This window comes from Oncorhynchus mykiss, chromosome 17, assembly GCF_057628025.1.
Source record: "Oncorhynchus mykiss isolate SJ-2025 chromosome 17, ASM5762802v1, whole genome shotgun sequence".
NCBI classification, from domain to species: Eukaryota; Metazoa; Chordata; class Actinopteri; order Salmoniformes; family Salmonidae; genus Oncorhynchus; species Oncorhynchus mykiss.
In genome coordinates this window covers 69,567,156-69,588,397 of record NC_143038.1, presented here as the reverse complement: position 1 = coordinate 69,588,397, position 21,242 = coordinate 69,567,156, and the positions used below count along the sequence as shown (strand labels likewise).

General features: G+C 47.9%; 1 protein-coding gene across 1 annotated transcript in view; it reads right to left on the bottom strand.

Annotated features, from left to right (window-relative positions):
• gli1 (GLI family zinc finger 1) overlaps positions 1 to 20,927 on the bottom strand; it is a 160,009-nt gene extending 139,082 nt beyond the window's left edge. The window contains exon 1 of the mRNA XM_036950845.2: positions 20,513 to 20,927. The gene's annotated coding sequence lies outside the window, so the exon portion shown is untranslated. The remainder of the gene's footprint in view (positions 1 to 20,512) is intronic.
• Positions 20,928 to 21,242: the final 315 nt, after the last annotated feature.

Below are 21,242 nucleotides of genomic sequence, written 5' to 3'. Positions count from 1 at the left end.
CACTGCTGGGCATGGCAGTATTACCACTGCTGGGCATGGCAGTATCACCACTGCTGGGCATGGCAGTATTACCACTGCTGGGCTCTGCAGTATCACCACTGCTGGGCTCTGCAGTATCACCACTGCTGGGCTCTGCAGTATCACCACTGCTGGGCTCTGCAGTATCACCACTGCTGGGCTCTGCAGTATCACCACTGCTGGGCATGGCAGTATTACCACTGCTGGGCATGGCAGTATTACCACTGCTGGGCATGGCAGTATCACCACTGCTGGGCATGGCAGTATTACCACTGCTGGGCATGGCAGTATCACCACTGCTGGGCTCGGCAGTATCACCACTGCTGGGCTCGGCAGCATCACCACTGCTGGGCATGGCAGTATCACCACTGCTGGGCATGGCAGTATCACCACTGCTGGGCATGGCAGTATCACCACTGCTGGGCATGGCAGTATCACCACTGCTGGGCTCTGCAGTATCACCACTGCTGGGCATGGCAGTATCACCACTGCTGGGCTCTGCAGTATCACCACTGCTGGGCATGGCAGTATCACCACTGCTGGGCTCTGCAGTATTACCACTGCTGGGCATGGCAGTATTACCACTGCTGGGCTCTGCAGTATCACCACTGCTGGGCATGGCAGTATCACCACTGCTGGGCTCTGCAGTATCACCACTGCTGGGCATGGCAGTATCACCACTGCTGGGCTCTGCAGTATCACCACTGCTGGGCATGGCAGTATTACCACTGCTGGGCTCTGCAGTATCACCACTGCTGGGCATGGCAGTATCACCACTGCTGGGCTCTGCAGTATCACCACTGCTGGGCTCGGCAGTATTACCACTGCTGGGCATGGCAGTATCACCACTGCTGGGCTCTGCAGTATTACCACTGCTGGGCATGGCAGTATCACCACTGCTGGGCATGGCAGTATCACCACTGCTGGGCATGGCAGTATCACCACTGCTGGGCATGGCAGTATTACCACTGCTGGGCATGGCAGTATTACCACTGCTGGGCTCTGCAGTATTACCACTGCTGGGCATGGCAGTATCACCACTGCTGGGCATGGCAGCATTACCACTGCTGGGCATGGCAGTATCACCACTGCTGGGCATGGCAGTATTACCACTGCTGGGCTCTGCAGTATTACCACTGCTGGGCATGGCAGTATCACCACTGCTGGGCATGGCAGTATTACCACTGCTGGGCTCTGCAGTATCACCACTGCTGGGCTCTGCAGTATCACCACTGCTGGGCTCTGCAGTATCACCACTGCTGGGCTCTGCAGTATCACCACTGCTGGGCTCTGCAGTATCACCACTGCTGGGCTCTGCAGTATCACCACTGCTGGGCTCGGCAGTATCACCACTGCTGGGCTCTGCAGTATCACCACTGCTGGGCTCTGCAGTATCACCACTGCTGGGCTCTGCAGTATCACCACTGCTGGGCATGGCAGTATTACCACTGCTGGGCATGGCAGTATCACCACTGCTGGGCATGGCAGTATCACCACTGCTGGGCATGGCAGTATTACCACTGCTGGGCATGGCAGTATCACCACTGCTGGGCTCGGCAGTATCACCACTGCTGGGCTCGGCAGCATCACCACTGCTGGGCATGGCAGTATCACCACTGCTGGGCATGGCAGTATCACCACTGCTGGGCATGGCAGTATCACCACTGCTGGGCATGGCAGTATCACCACTGCTGGGCATGGCAGTATCACCACTGCTGGGCATGGCAGTATCACCACTGCTGGGCATGGCAGTATCACCACTGCTGGGCTCTGCAGTATCACCACTGCTGGGCATGGCAGTATCACCACTGCTGGGCTCTGCAGTATTACCACTGCTGGGCTCTGCAGTATCACCACTGCTGGGCATGGCAGTATCACCACTGCTGGGCTCTGCAGTATTACCACTGCTGGGCATGGCAGTATTACCACTGCTGGGCTCTGCAGTATCACCACTGCTGGGCATGGCAGTATCACCACTGCTGGGCTCTGCAGTATCACCACTGCTGGGCTCTGCAGTATCACCACTGCTGGGCTCTGCAGTATCACCACTGCTGGGCTCTGCAGTATCACCACTGCTGGGCTCTGCAGTATCACCACTGCTGGGCTCGGCAGTATCACCACTGCTGGGCTCTGCAGTATCACCACTGCTGGGCTCTGCAGTATCACCACTGCTGGGCTCTGCAGTATCACCACTGCTGGGCATGGCAGTATTACCACTGCTGGGCATGGCAGTATCACCACTGCTGGGCATGGCAGTATCACCACTGCTGGGCATGGCAGTATTACCACTGCAGGGCATGGCAGTATCACCACTGCTGGGCTCGGCAGTATCACCACTGCTGGGCTCGGCAGCATCACCACTGCTGGGCATGGCAGTATCACCACTGCTGGGCATGGCAGTATCACCACTGCTGGGCATGGCAGTATCACCACTGCTGGGCATGGCAGTATCACCACTGCTGGGCTCTGCAGTATCACCACTGCTGGGCATGGCAGTATCACCACTGCTGGGCTCTGCAGTATCACCACTGCTGGGCTCTGCAGTATCACCACTGCTGGGCATGGCAGTATCACCACTGCTGGGCTCTGCAGTATTACCACTGCTGGGCATGGCAGTATTACCACTGCTGGGCTCTGCAGTATCACCACTGCTGGGCATGGCAGTATCACCACTGCTGGGCTCTGCAGTATCACCACTGCTGGGCTCTGCAGTATTACCACTGCTGGGCATGGCAGTATCACCACTGCTGGGCTCTGCAGTATTACCACTGCTGGGCATGGCAGTATTACCACTCCTGGGCATGGCAGTATCACCACTGCTGGGCATGGCAGTATTACCACTGCTGGGCATGGCAGTATCACCACTGCTGGGCATGGCAGTATTACCACTGCTGGGCATGGCAGTATTACCACTGCTGGGCATGGCAGTATTACCACTGCTGGGCATGGCAGTATTACCACTGCTGGGCATGGCAGTATCACCACTGATGGGCATGGCAGTATTACCACTGCTGGGCATGGCAGTATTACCACTGCTGGGCATGGCAGTATTACCACTGCTGGGCTCTGCAGTATCACCACTGCTGGGCTCTGCAGTATCACCACTGCTGGGCATGGCAGTATTACCACTGCTGGGCATGGCAGTATTACCACTGCTGGGCATGGCAGTATTACCACTGCTGGGCATGGCAGTATTACCACTGCTGGGCATGGCAGTATTACCACTGCTGGGCATGGCAGTATTACCACTGCTGGGCTCTGCAGTATCACCACTGCTGGGCATGGCAGTATTACCACTGCTGGGCATGGCAGCATTACCACTGCTGGGCATGGCAGTATTACCACTGCTGGGCTCTGCAGTATCACCACTGCTGGGCATGGCAGTATTACCACTGCTGGGCATGGCAGTATTACCACTGCTGGGCATGGCAGTATTACCACTGCTGGGCATGGCAGTATTACCACTGCTGGGCATGGCAGTATTACCACTGCTGGGCATGGCAGTATTACCACTGCTGGGCATGGCAGTATTACCACTGCTGGGCATGGCAGTATCACCACTGATGGGCATGGCAGTATTACCACTGCTGGGCATGGCAGTATTACCACTGCTGGGCATGGCAGTATTACCACTGCTGGGCTCTGCAGTATCACCACTGCTGGGCTCTGCAGTATCACCACTGCTGGGCATGGCAGTATTACCACTGCTGGGCATGGCAGTATTACCACTGCTGGGCATGGCAGTATCACCACTGCTGGGCTCTGCAGTATCACCACTGCTGGGCATGGCAGTATCACCACTGCTGGGCATGGCAGTATTACCACTGCTGGGCTCTGCAGTATCACCACTGCTGGGCATGGCAGTATTACCACTGCTGGGCATGGCAGTATTACCACTGATGGGCATGGCAGTATCACCACTGCTGGGCTCTGCAGTATCACCACTGCTGGGCTCTGCAGTATCACCACTGCTGGGCTCTGCAGTATCACCACTGCTGGGCATGGCAGTATTACCACTGCTGGGCATGGCAGTATTACCACTGCTGGGCATGGCAGTATTACCACTGCTGGGCATGGCAGTATCACCACTGCTGGGCTCTGCAGTATCACCACTGCTGGGCTCTGCAGTATCACCACTGCTGGGCATGGCAGTATCACCACTGCTGGGCATGGCAGTATTACCACTGCTGGGCATGGCAGTATTACCACTGCTGGGCATGGCAGTATCACCACTGCTGGGCATGGCAGTATCACCACTGCTGGGCTCGGCAGTATTACCACTGCTGGGCATGGCAGTATCACCACTGCTGGGCATGGCAGCATCACCACTGCTGGGCATGGCAGTATTACCACTGCTGGGCATGGCAGTATTACCACTGCTGGGCATGGCAGTATTACCACTGCTGGGCTCGGCAGCGGCCTCAGTGGTTTGATGCTGCTGCTCATCACTGTCCTTCAGCTTTGTTTCGGTACTTTGGCGAAGCCAATTTTTGATATCTATCGTGGCAGTGGCTAAATAGACTAAGGCTAATAACACTAACGCTTTTTTTACAGCTAGCTAAGAAGATAACTTCTCAGCTAGCTGTAAACTTTGTACTTTGTACTCAACTTTGTATGGTGTGGGGCTTGAGGCAGAGTTAGGGGAAGCCGCTTCAATGGTAAAAGTTGACCCCACCCTTCAATGGTAAAAGTTGACCCTGCCCTTATAAATCAAAATAAAAAATGACAGGTGGAAGCTGATCACGTTATTTACTTCGCCTACCACTGATGAGAAGCCTTTCCCCCCCCCCCGCTTTTTATGGAAACCAAAAGGAGTCATACCTAACCGGCCAAGTGGTTTATCCTAGTCCCCCTACACACACCGCAGTCTGTTCCTTGTGTTGACAGCGCAGTGGGATACACATTTTGCTACAACTGAAAGGGCACAAGTTTTAACTAAGGGCACTAAGCCCCGTTTTGGCCCCTCGTGGAGCTGCTCTACAGTCAGTTGTAATAAGCAGTAGGAATCTTGTGGGCATTACTTCATACTGATGGCTCTCCACAGTGACCTCTAACCCACAGCGGATTGATGTCCCCATCTACTGGCACTTAGTCGCGTGTCTGTACAATACCTTACTTCCGACACTGCTAACGATGGACTTGTTGTCTGAACAGACCGAAACTCAATTCATGACTTGTATGGGGTGACTGTGTTCGTGGCATTTTGGTTGTCACGTGTGTGTGTGTGTGTGTGTGTGTGTGTGTGTGTGTGTCCGTGTCCTTTTGCTTACGACATTACTCTGTAAACACCTCGTAACATATCTAGTCATGTGTGTCACTTCGAACATTACTCTATAAACACTTTGTAAATGATCTATGATTACTTCATGATATCCTGTGTGCTGATTTGGTCTGATTTAAGTGGGGTGCGATCATGGGATGACTTTGTCTCAAACAGCTACTCGTTTCGTACCCAACAACATATTAAAAGGTAGTATTTTTACTATTGTTCACTGAAAAAGTGAATCAATATGAACTACAGTAGTACTAAAAGGATATGCATATGAAAGTGAGACAAAGCCACACACTAAAAACAAATGGTTCTATATAGTGTACCAAATCAGTTATTTTTTGGGCTTGTTACCCTAGCGGATCCTTTTTGGTGCTGTATAGAGCCTATATTTTGAAAGTTCTATAAAGAAAGATGCTCATAAAGTTATAAATGTAACCTGTATGGTGCTATAAAGAACCCTTTCCTAAGGTTCTTTATAGAACCCTTTCCTAAGGTTCTATAAAGAACCCTTCCCTAAGGTTCTATAAAGAACCCTTCCCTAAGGTTCTATAAAGAACCTTTCCCTAAGGTTCTATAAAGAACCCTTTCCTAAGGTTCTATAAAGAACCCCTTCCTAAGGTTCTATAAAGAACCCTTTCCTAAGGTTCTATAAAGAACCTTTCCCTAAGGTTCTATAAAGAACCCTTTCCTAAGGTTCTTTATGAACCCCTTCCTAAGGTTCTATAAAGAACCCTTTCCTAAGGTTCTATAAAGAACCCTTTCCTACGGTTCTATAAAGAACCCTTTCCTACGGTTCTATAAAGAACCCTTTCCTACGGTTCTATAAAGAACCCTTTCCTACGGTTCTATAACGAACCATTTAAAAATGGTTATATACAACACAAAGAAAAGGTTCCACTATGGTTACAACCCTTTTGGGGGCTTTATAAAACCTTTTAAGAACATTTATGGAGAATGGTTCCTATAAAGAACCCAGGTTTGTGTCTGCATAGAAATGTCTTGGGCAGGCCGCCCTAGTGTTTTGTCGGGCTGCCTATGTCCAGTAGAACAGTAAAAATATATATCATTTTCGGGATGGGCAAACATTTTTTTTGTGTAAACTTAAACAACTAAAACCAGATATAAAGTCTGTAGAGGAGATAGTGGACCTATATATTTTTCAATAAGATCATCTTTGAGAACTAACTTTTGGATTGTATTATAATGTTTGAGTCACTCAGATAACATAAGTCATGGCAAAATGTGTAGAATTGCAGGAAATTAGCTTTAAACCAGCAACATTTTGTCACTACGTCCAACAGGAGGGCCTAAACTTTTCGGTCAGCGACGACACCATTGGCCAAACCCCCACCACACACCCCACCTAAGCCCCTTTTTGGTCCAGAAGAGACCCTGGAACCTTTCTCAATATCAAAGGTTCTTTGTAGAGCCTTTTAGGAAGAACCACACAGGTTTCTTTAATTCTGGTTAGCCATATTATATTGTTACAATTCCATTGGTATTATTATTATTGTGTTAATTGACAAGTTGAATCAGGTGTGTTAGTTCTGTAGGAGGGGGTTCCTGAGCAGAGAACTGAGAACCACCGATTAAGTCAACAGTTCTCAATTGACACAAGGCCATATGTGAGTCTTTCACAAAACACCATTACTGGCCATAGTCATAGATAATATGTAATGGCGTGACACAACAGAGTAGAAAAACTGGAATGACACTGTCGTTCACGATTGCACAAAAAGAGCTGTGTGCAAACCGCGACCTACAATATGCTAACGAGCCACCGTCCCTACATTTTAACTGTCACTATCACCTTTTGTGAATCGCAAAGAAGCATTAAAGGGCTCATTATGGTTCCACATAGAACCATCACCTTTCCCAAATAACCATTAAGGGGCTCATTATGGTTCCCCAAAGAACCCTTGAGGAACACTCTTTTCACAGTGTGCAGAGACCGAGAGACAGAGACAGAAAGAGACATTGAGTGACATACATATAGATAGATACCTGCCAAAATAAAGGAAATCCCAACATAGTGTTTTAATAGGGCGTTGTGCCCTGGTGAGGACAGACTCTTCTTCCTGTGTTCAGGGTGTGGAACTGGGTTTGCTGAGGTCTGTTTAAGAATCAGCAGCTCTGCCGGCCAACTCCCTCCCTGCTCTGGCTCTGGATCCTTATCTCTCTGCTGTGACACGCAACGTGGTAAACGCCAGCCGAGGAGTGTGTGTGTGTGTGTGTGTGTGTGTTCCATTGCATGGAAGTCGGAAATAATTGTTCCAACAATAAAATGTAATAGCTTATCACATAAAAGCTGTGGAAATGAAGTGGACTGTCTATTAATTAACTTATTGCCTTCTCTACTGAGTCTACTGGAAGTTAAACTGGAGTGTGTGTTTACATGAAGTAGGTGGAGATGAAGAGAAGAAGAGGACAGAACCCTCAGAACATCAGAGTGTTCTAATGACGGAACCCAAACGCACGGTGGCCATGGCAACCAGAGGAAATAATAAACAGCGCCTGCTCTTCTCTTTCAGTCTTCAGAGAGGAGGATGACATCGTGTGAGTCATCATTCCATGAGAGAACACACACAGACACACACTTGCATGCACACACACACACACACACACACACACACACACACGCACAAACAAACACGCTCCAAGATTTGAGGTATAATGTTTACGTCTGCCTGTCGATGTGAATGACGTACTGACTAATGAAAACAGCATTTAAAACACAGACCTCTTGAGAGATGAGGGGATGAGGACTAATGGTTAACCTACAAATATTAATCCAATTCAACCATTTAGATTTGCTTGTTTACCTCACTTGAATGTAAAAAAAAAAAAAACATAATAATATGTACAGATTAAATGAGATTGAAATGAAGCCATGAAGGCCTATACATGTAATACATTGTGCCATAACCTAGTTAAATACAGGTTAAATTAAACACTAAAAACAACCAAGATGATGGTTGATATAGATAATTGATGACCCATTTAACCTGAGGATCAGCCAACCCTCTCAACGCAAGTCAATGTGATCTGAAGACAATAAAACCAGAGGTAGTAGCTAGGCAAGTGATCTCCTCTTCTCCTCTCTTCTTCATCACACACAGATAGTGTTTCACTTTGCTTTTATCCAGTCTAGACTATAACCCCCCCCCCCCCCCCCCCCCCCCATACATCCACTAACTATAACATGTAGCCTGTAGACCATGTTCAGTACCAAGACCTAAGATAACACAACAGGAAATGAACACAGATCACTGTGGCATACGACTCAAGCAGTGTGTGTGTGTCCTCACCTGTTTCCCATTACCACCCGCTTTATTTTAATATCTACCACATGAGACGTCAGCAGCCTGACTCCCTCTCTCTCCCTCCCTCCGTCTCCCGGTTTGCCACCATCATTTGAAGGCCTAGTGGATCAGAGAGAGAAGAGGTGGATCCTTCTGTTACTGTCAGCAGCTCTCCTCTCTCACTCATTCTCCCACTTTACCACGCTCTCTCTCCTTACCCTCCCTCTCCATCCCCCATCTCTCTCCCTCTCTCCATCTCTCTCCATCCCCCCCCCTCTCTCTCTCTCTCTCTCTCTCTCCCACTCCTCCCTGTTCAACACACTCTCTCCTTACCCTCCCTCTCCCTCCCTCCCTCCCTCCATCTCTCTCCACCCCCCCCCTCTCTCTGTCTGTCTCTCTCTTTCTCTCTCCCACTCCTTCTCCCTATTTACCTCTCTCTCTCCCTCCATCTCTCTCCATCCCCATATCTCTCTCTCTCTCCATTTCTCTCCATCCCCATCTCTCTCTCTCTCCCTCCATCTCTCTCCACCCCCCTCTCTCAATTCTTCTCCCTCCATCTCTCTCCATCCCCGTCTCTCTCTCTCTCTCGCTCCCTCCACCCTCTCTCTCTCTCCACCCTCTATCTCTCAACTGAACTACTACACCACACCTGTGCATGCCAAACATCCATACCCAAACATACCCACATACACAGACAACACCCCCCAGGCTGTGATCACACACGTGTCCCAAAGACACACACACTTCGGGCTTCCTCTGCTCTGAACTACAAGGAAATCATTATGTTAGAGAGAGGAACTACTTATTGGCATCTATACACATTATTCTAAAAAATATTATTGATATAACAGTACATGCTAAGTGAGACACAATCATTAGGCATTGATTAACATGTGTTGTATTCTCAACTCCCTGGTAAATTAAGATTAAATAAATAAAATCATTTTTGGGATGAGGATATGTAAATGCATATTCTTTAGTTTATAAAAAAAATGCAATTTCATTTTTCAAGACATTTAACTGCACCATTCACCCAGCAGTGAAAACAGATATTTCCCATGAATATGACATTCCCATTCTGTGTGAGCCGCTGTGAATGCCATTGTACCTTTTAAAATGCTTAATGCTGTTGTCCTCTTGCGTTAACCAACTACTTAGTAAAGTCAAGCTCCCCCCCCTTAACTTAAGGGGGCTGAATAATTTTGCACGCCCAATTTTTCAGTTTTTGATTTGTTAAAAAAGTTTGAAATATGCAATAAATGTCGTTCCACTTCATGATTGTGTCCCACTTGTTGTTGATTCTTCACAAAAAAATACAGTTTTATATCTTTAGGTTTGAAGCCTGAAATGTGGCAAAAGGTCGCAAAGTTCAAGGGGGCCGAATACTTTCGCAAGGCACTGTAGGTAGATTGGGTGGGCTATTTACAGATGGGCTATGTACAGCTGCAGCAATCGGTTAGCTGCTCAGATATGTTGATGTTGTACACAGGATATTTTGGCAGATTTATGCGTGCAGAGTCTCAATTTGGTGTTTGTCCCATTTTGTGAATTCTTGATTGGTGAGCGGAACCCAGACCTCACAACCATAAAGGACAATGGGCTCTATAACTGATTCAATTATTTTTAGCCAAATCCTAATTGGTATGTCGAATTGTATGTTTCTTTTGATGGCATAGAATGCCCTTCTTGCCTTGTCTCTCAGATCGTTCACAGCTTTGTGGAAGTTACCTGTGGCGCTGATGTTTAGGCCGAGGTATGTGTCGTTTTTTGTGTCTGCCCAATATAAAGGATCAAAACTGTCAGAGGAATAAAAATAGCATAAATAGGAAAGTATACCAGTTTAATTTTAGGACCAGGATGTTGACAACTGTGCCATATAGATTGCAAAATAGTTGGGAAGAGATTTTTGATGTACTGATTCCATGGTACAGGGTGTATTACTTGATATTTAAAACAACGTAAAATTCAAGACCTTTCAGCTAAAATCATTATATAGAATTCTTGCCACCAACAAAATGTTGAATATTTGGGGCATAAAACCATCGAAGCTCTGCAGATTTTGCTGTGAGAATACAGAATCAATAGACCATGTATTTTGGTATTGCCCTAAGGTAGCCTATTTCTGGTCTCAGGTTCAGGAATGGCTGAAAATGCATAGCATTGATCTAAAATTGACCCTAGAAATAGTACTGTTAGGAGATCTGGAGAGACCGGGCCAGTCAATTACTAATATACTAATACTCTTAGTAAAAGTATTGATCTTCAACACGCAATCTGTGGATTCTATTCGATTAGATTGAAATTGTACGTTAAACATCACAGCATAGTTGAAAGATATGTGTTGCGTAGAAACCCGAAGTGGGTGGCCAACAGAGATAGATGGGATGGGCTGAGGGAAGCTGAGGGTTGGGATGTGGAATTGGAATTGGAGACAAGTGGGAGTGGAGTTGCTGTATGAGAGATAGAATGATGGTCAAAGATAAAAGTAAACATTTTTATTTATTTAAGTCAAAATAAAACTTAATATAAACTACATTTGAATGACACTAAGTGGCAGTGTTTTTACAGCTAATGCCGGTTTCCCTGAGGCTGATGCCGTGCAGGTGTTTCTACACACTCTCATTCAAATAAACACATACAAGAACACACACATACATGTAATAGTGCCAGACATGCACACAGACATATCCAGTTAGCATTGCTGTTCTGATTTTAGTTGTCCTTCATGTCCTTTGTTTTAATGGTATTGTTTTATTTTTTTGCATTGTTGTTTACTGTTTTCTCTGTCTTTTCCTTTTTTCTCTTTAGTTCATTCTCTTGGTTGTTGGTGCATTGGGGGGGTTCTTGGGGGAGGGGGTTCATTCTCTTGGTTGTTGGTGCATTGGGGGGGTTCTTGGGGGAGGGGGTTCATTCTCTTGGTTGTTGGTGCATTGGGGGGGTTCTTGGGGGAGGGGGTTCATTCTCTTGGTTGTTGGTGCATTGGGGGGGTTCTTGGGGGAGGGGGTTCATTCTCTTGGTTGTTGGTGCATTGGGGGGGTTCTTGGAGGTGGGGGTTCATTCTCTTGGTTGTTGGTGCATTGGGGGGGTTCTTGGAGGTGGGGGTTCATTCTCTTGGTTGTTGGTGCATTGGGGGGGTTCTTGGGGGAGGGGGTTCATTCTCTTGGTTGTTGGTGTATTGGGGGGGTTCTTGGAGGTGGGGGTTCATTCTCTTGGTTGTTGGTGCATTGGGGGGGTTCTTGGAGGTGGGGGTTCATTCTCTTGGTTGTTGGTGCATTGGGGGGGGTTCTTGGGGGTGGGGGTTCATTCTCTTGGTTGTTGGTGCATTGGGGGGGTTCTTGGGGGAGGGGGTTCATTCTCTTGGTTGTTGGTGCATTAGGGGGTTCTTGGGGGAGGGGGTTCATTCTCTTGGTTGTTGGTGCATTGGGGGGTTCTTGGAGGTGGGGGTTCATTCTCTTGGTTGTTGGTGCATTAGGGGGTTCTTGGGGGAGGGGGTTCATTCTCTTGGTTGTTGGTGCATTGGGGGGTTCTTGGGGGAGGGGGTTCATTCTCTTGGTTGTTGGTGCATTAGGGGGTTCTTGGGGGAGGGGGTTCATTCTCTTGGTTGTTGGTGCATTGGGGGGGTTCTTGGGGGAGGGGGTTCATTCTCTTGGTTGTTGGTGCATTGGGGGGTTCTTGGAGGTGGGGGTTCATTCTCTTGGTTGTTGGTGCATTGGGGGGTTCTTGGGGGTGGGGGTTCATTCTCTTGGTTGTTGGTGTATTGGGGGGTTCTTGGAGGTGGGGGTTCATTCTCTTGGTTGTTGGTGCATTGGGGGGGTTCTTGGAGGTGGGGGTTCATTCTCTTGGTTGTTGGTGCATTGGGGGGGTTCTTGGAGGTGGGGGTTCATTCTCTTGGTTGTTGGTGCATTGGGGGGGTTCTTGGAGGTGGGGAATGGAATTAATTGTATTTTGTATTTTTTTCCTGGGGGGGGGGGGGGGGGGGGGGGTCTCGAATGGTTGAGGGACAGCTATTGGGGAACTGTGGGGGGGGATCTTGAAGGGTTCGGGTTCACGTTTTTTGGCCTGCTGGTAGATCTGTCAACGTGCTCTTGAGCAGGGCATTGACCCTGGATGCTTCTGTGTGTCTCTCTGAATGGGAGTCTGTTGGATGACTGGTGTGATGTAGTTGTTGAGCGGCTTCACTGCAAGTATATTGTATGTTTCGAATATTCATAAAAAAAATATTTATTTAAAAAAAAAATGTTTTAAGAATATACATATCCTAGCTTCAGGTCCTGAGCTACAAGAAGTTCAATTTGTGTATGTCATTTTAGGCGAAAATTGAAAAAAAAGAGTCTGATCCTTAATAAGGGGATTCTAGTGGGGGGGATATAGGTAGCACACAGAAGGAAATTTTTTCAGTTGAGATCATTTCATTTTGAATTTCTAGATAAATATTTTTTTTTCCTGTTTTGATTAATTTAATAAAATGAGTTAGGTCTGCTCTATACGAAATTAGCATACCCCCTGAGTCCCTTAAACTGTTTCACATCTGGTAGTTTGGTGGATGGGACTACCAGCTCTCTGTAACCTAGAGGGCAACCAGTGGGTCCGTCTCCTCTATACCATGTTTCTTGTAGGGTGACACTGTCTGTATTTCCGATTTCTTTGATGAAGTCCGGGTTCCTGCTCTTTAGGCTAAAGGCAGGTGACCTCAGGCCTTTGGATATTCTATTCCTTCCCTCCCCCTCCCCCACTCCTTCCCTCCCACCTCCGACCGGAGGCAGACTAACGACAAGCCTCTGTCATCAAGGTTTTATGGTGAAGAGGTTAATATGATGAGTTAGTATGCAGATGATCTTTGCACATGAAGTTGAGCAGGTATTCAAGGAATGTGATCACTGACTTGGTCATTATATCAGAGCAAGCAAAACAAACTGGAACAACAGCTATCCATTGATTGACAGGAGCCATTCAATGAGGTAGAAAGAGAGAGAGAGAGACAGAGAACAAGACAGAGAACAAGACAGAGAACAAGACAGAGAGAGGAACAGACTGACTGAACAACAGCTATCCATTGATTGACAGGAGCCATTCAATGAGGTAGAAAGAGAGAGAGAGAAACAGAGAACAAGACAGAGAAGAAGACAGAGAACAAGACAGAGAACAAGACAGAGAACAAGACAGAGAACAAGACAGAGAACAAGACAGAGAGAGGAACAGACTGACTGAACAACAGTGAATAGATGTATGAACAGCAACACCACAGTGCAAAACGTCTGACAGTCTTAATGTCAAAACCGCCACAAAAGAAAATAAATGAACAGAATAAAATCAAATAAAACTTTCTTCCCTTACGTTTCCTCTTATCCTCACATACATGGGAGCTAAACAGATGAAGGGAGAAAGGGAAGGTTTAATGGGATAAAGAAAGTGAGAGGGGTCCATCTCATTGTGAGTGTCTGCATGCACAGATGTTTATCCCCTGGTGCTTCCGCTGCAGCCAGTCCCAGTCCAAGTCCCTCTCTGCACCACACAATGCTCCCTGTAGCTGCCCAGTGCTACAGCAAGTCCCAGTCCCAGTCCCTCTCTGCACCATACACCTCTCCCTGTAGCTGCCCAGTGCTACAGCCAGTCACAGTCCCAGTCCCTCTCTGCACCACACACCTCTCCCTGTAGCTGCCCAGTGCTACAGCCAGTCCCAGTCCAAGTCCCTCTCTGCACCACACACCTCTCCCTGTAGCTGCCCAGTGCTGCAGCCAGTCACAGTCCCAGTCCCTCTCTGCACCACAAAATGCTCCCTGTAGCTGCCCAGTGCTACAGCAAGTCCCAGTCCCAGTCCCTCTCTGCACCACACAATGCTCCCTGTAGCTGCCCAGTGCTACAGCAAGTCCCAGTCCCAGTCCCTCTCTGCACCATACACCTCTCCCTGTAGCTGCCCAGTGCTACAGCCAGTCCCAGTCCCTCTCTGCACCACACACCGCTCCCTGTAGCTGCCCAGTGCTACAGCCAGTCCCAGTCCCTCTCTGCACCACACACCGCTCCCTGTAGCTGCCCAGTGCTACAGCCAGTCCCAGTCCAAGTCCCTCTCTGCACCACACACCGCTCCCTGTAGCTGCCCAGTGCTACAGCAAGTCCCAGTCCCTCTCTGCACCACACATCGCTCCCTGTAGCTGCCCAGTGTTGCAGCCAGTCCCAGTCCCAGTCCCTCTCTGCACCACACACCGCTCCCTGTAGCTGCCCAGTGCTACAGCCAGTCCCAGTCCCAGTCCCTCTCTGCACCACACGCTGCTCCCTGTAGCTGCCCAGTGCTAAAGCCAGTCCCAGTCCCAGTCCCTCTCTGCACCACACACTGCTCCCTGTAGCTGCCCAGTGCTACAGCAAGTCCCAGTCCCAGTCCCTCTCTGCACCACACACCGCTCCCTGTAGCTGCCCAGTGTTGCAGCCAGTCCCAGTCCCTCTCTGCACCACACACCGCTCCCTGTAGCTGCCCAGTGCTACAGCCAGTCCTAGTCCCTCTCTGCACCACACACTGCTCCCTGTAGCTGCCCAGTGTTGCAGCCAGTCCCAGTCCCTCTCTGCACCACACACCGCTCCCTGTATCTGCCCAGTGCTACAGCCAGTCCCAGTCCCTCTCTGCACCACACACCGCTCCCTGTAGCTGCCCAGTGCTACAGCCAGTCCCAGTCCCAGTCCCAGTCCCTCTCTGCACCACACACTGCTCCCTGTAGCTGCCCAGTGTTGTAGCCAGTCCCAGTCCCTCTCTGCACCACACATCGCTCCCTGTAGCTGCCCAGTGTTGCAGCCAGTCCCAGTCCCTCTCTGCACCACACACCGCTCCCTGTAGCTGCCCAGTGCTACAGCCAGTCCCAGTGCCAGTCCCAGTCCCTCTCTGCACCACACACCGCTCCCTGTAGCTGCCCAGTGTTGCAGCCAGTCCCAGTCCCTCTCTGCACCACACATCGCTCCCTGTAGCTGCCCAGTGTTGCAGCCAGTCCCAGTCCCTCTCTGCACCACACACCGCTCCCTGTAGCTGCCCAGTGCTACAGCCAGTCCCAGTCCCAGTCCCTCTCTGCACCACACACCGCTCCCTGTAGCTGCCCAGTGTTGCAGCCAGTCCCAGTCCCTCTCTGCACCACACATCGCTCCCTGTAGCTGCCCAGTGTTGCAGCCAGTCCCAGTCCCTCTCTGCACCACACACCGCTCCCTGTAGCTGCCCAGTGCTACAGCCAGTCCCAGTCCCAGTCCCAGTCCCTCTCTGCACCACACACCGCTCCCTGTAGCTGCCCAGTGTTGCTGCCAGTCCCAGTCCTAGTCCCTCTCTGCACCACACACCGCTCCCTGTAGCTGCCCAGTGCTACAGCCAGTCCCAGTCCCTCTCTGCACCACACACCGCTCCCTGTAGCTGCCCAGTGCTACAGCCAGTCACAGTCCCAGTCCCTCTTTGCACCAAACACCGCTCCCTGTAGCTGCCCAGTGCTACAGCCAGTCACAGTCCCAGTCCCTCTCTGCACCACACACCGCTCCCTGTATCTGCCCAGTGCTACAGCCAGTCCCAGTCCCAGTCCCTCTCTGCACCACACACCGCTCCCTGTAGCTGCCCAGTGCTACAGCCAGTCCCAGTCCCTCTCTGCACCACACACTGCTCCCTGTAGCTGCCCAGTGCTACAGCCAGTCCCAGTCCCAGTCCCTCTCTGCACCACACACTGCTCCTTGTAGCTGCCCAGTGTACAGCCAGTCCCAGTCCCTCTCTGCACCACACACCGCTCCCTGTAGCTGCCCAGTGCTTACAGCCAGTCCCAGTCCCTCTCTGCACCACACACCGCTCCCTGTAGCTGCCCAGTGCTACAGCCAGTCCCAGTCCCAGTCCCTCTTTGCACCACACACTGCTCCCTGTAGCTGCCCAGTGCTGCAGCCGCTCTGAAGGCCCATGAGCCGGAGACAGACAGCTGATTGTTTCAGGTTCACAGGGTGTGAAAGGGCCTCTGATCCCAGTGAGGGTGGTCCCTCTCTCTCTCTGTCTCTCTGTCTCTTCTCAGAGGTGGGAGGAGAGACGGGACCAATGCCGTGAGTCACGTGACGTGTTCCACGCTAAGCAGACAGACCAAAATGGAATCTGCTGTACAAAAACACACCACTTGTTGCAGTCGGCCTGTTCTGCCTGGAAGTGGTCTGCTCTGGTCAGGTCTAGTCTAGTCTGGTCTAGTCTGGTCTGGTGTAGTCTGGTCTGGTGTAGTCTGGTCTGGTGTAGTCTGGTCTGGTTTGGTCTGGTCTGGTATAGTCTGGTCTGGTATGGTCTGGTCTGGTCTAGTCTGGTCTAGTCTGGTCTGGTCTAGTCTTGTCTGGTCTACTCTGGTCTGGTGTAGTCTGGTCTGGTGTAGTCTGGTCTGGTCTAGTCTGGTCCGGTATAGTCTGGTCTAGTCTGGTCTAGTGTAGACTGGTCTGGTCTGGTGTAGTCTGGTCTGGTGTAGTCTGTAGTCTGGTCTATTTTGGTCTGGTGTAGTCTGGTCTGGTCTAATCTGGTCTGGTGTAGTCCGGTCTGGTCTGGTGTAGTCTGTAGTCAGGTGTAGTCTGGTCCGGTGTAGTCTGGTCTGGTCTGGTGTAGTCTGGTCAGGTGTAGTCTGGTCTGGTCTAATCTGGTCTGGTCTAATCCGGTCTGGTGTGGTCAGGTGTAGTCTGGTCTGGTGTGGTCTGGTCTGGTGTAGTCTGGTCTGGTCTGGTCAGGTGTAGTCTGGTCTGGTGTGGTCTGGTCTGGTGTAGTCTGGTCTGGTGTAGTCTGGTCTGGTGTAGTCTGGTCAGGTGTAGTCTGGTCTAATCTGATCAGGTGTAGTCTGGTCAGGTGTAGTCTGGTCAGGTGTAGTCTGGTCAGGTCTAGTCCAGTCCGGTCTGGTGTAGTCCGGTCTGGTGTAGTCCGGTCTAGTTTAGTCTGGACTCCTGTGTGTTCTCTGCAATGCTAACTGCCCGCATCCAAAACCATGTTTCTTTTACATCTATGCTTTAGCCTTGAGTACCGGTATTCGCTTTGATTAAATATTCTTTGGTTTCTTTTTAGAAAGACCTACGGTGACTTCCAGAATAACACAATCCCCAGAGTATGTCTAACGCTCCCTGGTTGAAAACTACAATCAGAATTCAAGACCAGTTCCCTACGTTTACATAAACATGGAACCCGTTAAGTCACAATATGTGTGTTGATAATAATTAGGTTCATAACAACATTCTAATCTATATTGATGATCAAACCATTTATCAATGATAATACAGTTAAAAATAACAATGATTATTTTTTTATTTAATGTGTTCTTCACTTAGCCGTCTGGGTAAATAAATAGGTTAAATAGATAGATAGATAGATTGTTAAAATACTGTATATATATATATATAATATGACATTTGTAATGTCTTTACTGTTTTGAAACCTCTGTATGTGTAATGTTTACTGTTAATTTTTGTTGTTTTTCACTTTATATTTTCACTTTGTATGTTGTCTACCTCACTTGCTTTGGCAATGTTAACACATGTTTCCCATGCCAATAAAGCCCTTGAATTGAATTGAATAGATAGATAGATAGATAGATAGATAGATAGATAGATAGATAGATAGATAGATAGATAGATAGATAGATAGATAGATAAATAGATAGATAAATAGATAGATAAATAGATAGATAAATAGATAGATAAACTGAGGTAAATGAGAAAACAAACGTCCTCTTGATTGTGATATAACGTTGTGGTCTGAGATGCAGCTAGCAGCATAAAGAGGAAAATAGTTCCTTCCTGTATGCTTTATCTGTTTAGGCCCTGTCCTAACGGGGACCCTTTTGGCCGTAACACAGGGCTATTACACTGATAAATACCAAGGGGGAGGAGGAAGATCCCCTGCAGAGGTTTTCACACCAACCAGACCAGTCATGGGACACGTGCAAATATCTCCTGTCCTCTTTTCTTCTCTTCTGTCCTCTCATCTTGCCTTTTCTGTCCATCTATCCCCTCATCTTGGCTTTTCTCTCAATCTATCCCCTCTGTCCTCTCATCTTGGCTTTTCTCTCCATCTATCCCCTCTGTCCTCTCATCTTGGCTTTTCTCTCCATCTATCCCCTCTGTCCTCTCATCTTGGCTTTTCTCTCCATCTATCCCCTCTGTCCTCTCATCTTGCCTTTTCTCTCCATCTATCCTCTCATCTTGCCTTTTCTCAAGTCTATCCCCTCTGTCCTCTCATATTGGCTTTTCTCTCCATCTATCCCCTCTGTCCTCTCATCTTGCCTTTTCTCTCCATCTATCCACTCTGTCCTCTCATCTTGGCTTTTCTCTCCATCTATCCACTCTGTCCTCTCGTCTCTTTTCTTCTGTCAATCTCAATCCCTTTCCATTTCTCTTATAGTAATAATGTCCCATCTTGTCCCATAAAGTCAGGAGATCGTTCTTGTTAAGTTGCAGGGTCAGTAAATCCTCCTGTCCCGGATGACGCTCCACATGCAAGTACACATATTTTTTTCCTGACTGTGTGACCAGAACAGGAAAACATCTATGCCCTTAAGCGTAGATGTTGAATTATATTGTGACACATTTATTTTGGCTCTCCTTGTTAATAAAGGATTAAAAAAAAGGTGATTTGCTGTTGAGCTCAATCTGGATTTGACAAACCCTTAACACTAGTCTAATGTTGTCTAATGGTCTTAATCTGACCACATTAGCAGATACATTTTTATAACCTATTTAAGAGTAATTACTGAGATTAACAAGTGTTACGCATTATTTCATTTTAGCGGTTTGCGCCCATTTTCTCAAAAGACACACAGAATGAAAGAAATAAAAAAAAAACTTTTCAAAAACAAGACCACTCTAAAGGACTTGGCTCTTTTGAAATATGTCTACAAATCTCATCAACTTCGAAAATAAATGCATTATTTTTCAAGTAACTTCCTTCACCTCTCTGTAGGCGATTTTCCGTATGAAAATAAAACATTTACTGGGTCATCTTTCACTTTTCAAAGACTCGCCTTCAGAATCCTGTGGTAGGCTACTATAATGATTTCGTTTTGCTGTGGGTGTCCTGACATAAGCACATTTGGAAACGATATTGGCACCTGAAGTATTTCAGGTTACAAGAAACAGCTGTTCTCAAGCGCCACCACGACCCTCCATGTAATTCTGTAACGCCGACATAGAGACACACACAGGCAGGCCAGACCGATGGCTTTTGAGTGTGTGTGGCTGTGGCACAGGCCGAATATAGAGGATGGAAACCTCAACTACCACATATTATGTTTGGGTGGTGGTGGGAGACGTGCAATTCCAAAATTCTCGACAGTGATTTCTTTTTGTTGTTGCTTTACGCTCGTGCCAATGCGTCATCAGCACGAGAAGCAACATCTCCCTAATGTATAGACCAACTCCAAGACATGCATTGATTCTTAAAAGGCTATTTTCAACAATCAAAACTTTAAGATATAATTTACAAGTTCAGAAAAGAAGAGAAGGCAAGTTGGGAATGTCCAAAGTTTTTTTTTTTAAACGAGAGGCATTCTTCAATAGTCTAAATAAGGTATTGAAATGCACAGTGCACTGAAGATATTTCAGATGTTCTCCACTGAAGGCAATAGCCTATTATCAATCAATTTAAATAACGAAAGCCAGTGAATTTGGCTAACATTGATAATTTTGTTTACTCAATGTAAACACTGCACGCACCGCCATCGTCTATTAGATTGAACATCCCATTTCGACCATCATCCCCCAAGTGACACCAATCTGACAATACCTTTAATATACTCAACATAACATATTACATCACTGCTAAGTCCAAATTGAACTTGCATATAAACAAACACACGTTTACCACCACTATTAGGCCTAAATTCAAAAATCTCTTCTATCAACGATTTTAGCTTACTAGGAATTAGAAACAGAAACTGAATAGGATAAAGCAAAGCAACTGTACCTTTTATGAAAAGTTGAAGAAGTCTGCATCAGTTTGTTGATCTTGATCCTCAGGGCTTTGGGACTTTTGGAAGCTCGGTGGCTGAAAACGAGACCGTCCCGCTGGGGGTTCCAGAATGTCCAATCTCTCTCTCTCTGCGTTCTTCTGGCACACAGATGGGGCAGCCGGAATTAACCTGTATCTTCTATATTCTATTCCACCTCCCGTGTTCAAACCACGTCTTTATCCACTTTTTTTAGGAGCTTCTTTCCATAGTCTTTCCATAGTTACTTTATTCACAAATTTCACGAAATCAGTGTGCAGGACAACATTGAACGAACCCCATTTTATGTAACCAAAGTCCCGTAAACGCGAAGTTGGTTGCTCAGTCAATGGGGGAACGCTAGACCTCTCTTCTCTTCCCCCCCTCCCTCCCTCACTTTTTTTTCAAAGTCTGTGGACCACCCCGAAACAGGAAGTTCACTTTTTTTGTTTTTCTTGAGAGAAAAAAAAAAGACCATGCTGTCTGGTTGGTGAAGTTTTCTTAGTGGCGTAGTTAACAGTTTCTTCCACTGGCTGAAGACCTTGAAATGCACTCGAATAGAATAAATAATCGGTTAAACCAGATAACAGTAGAACAATAATCATTACATAACAAAACATGTTACTGTAAACGTCAATCATAATTCACTATCATATGCATCATAAGACAATGATCTGTCATAGGGTGGTCTGAAAATTATACGGGGTC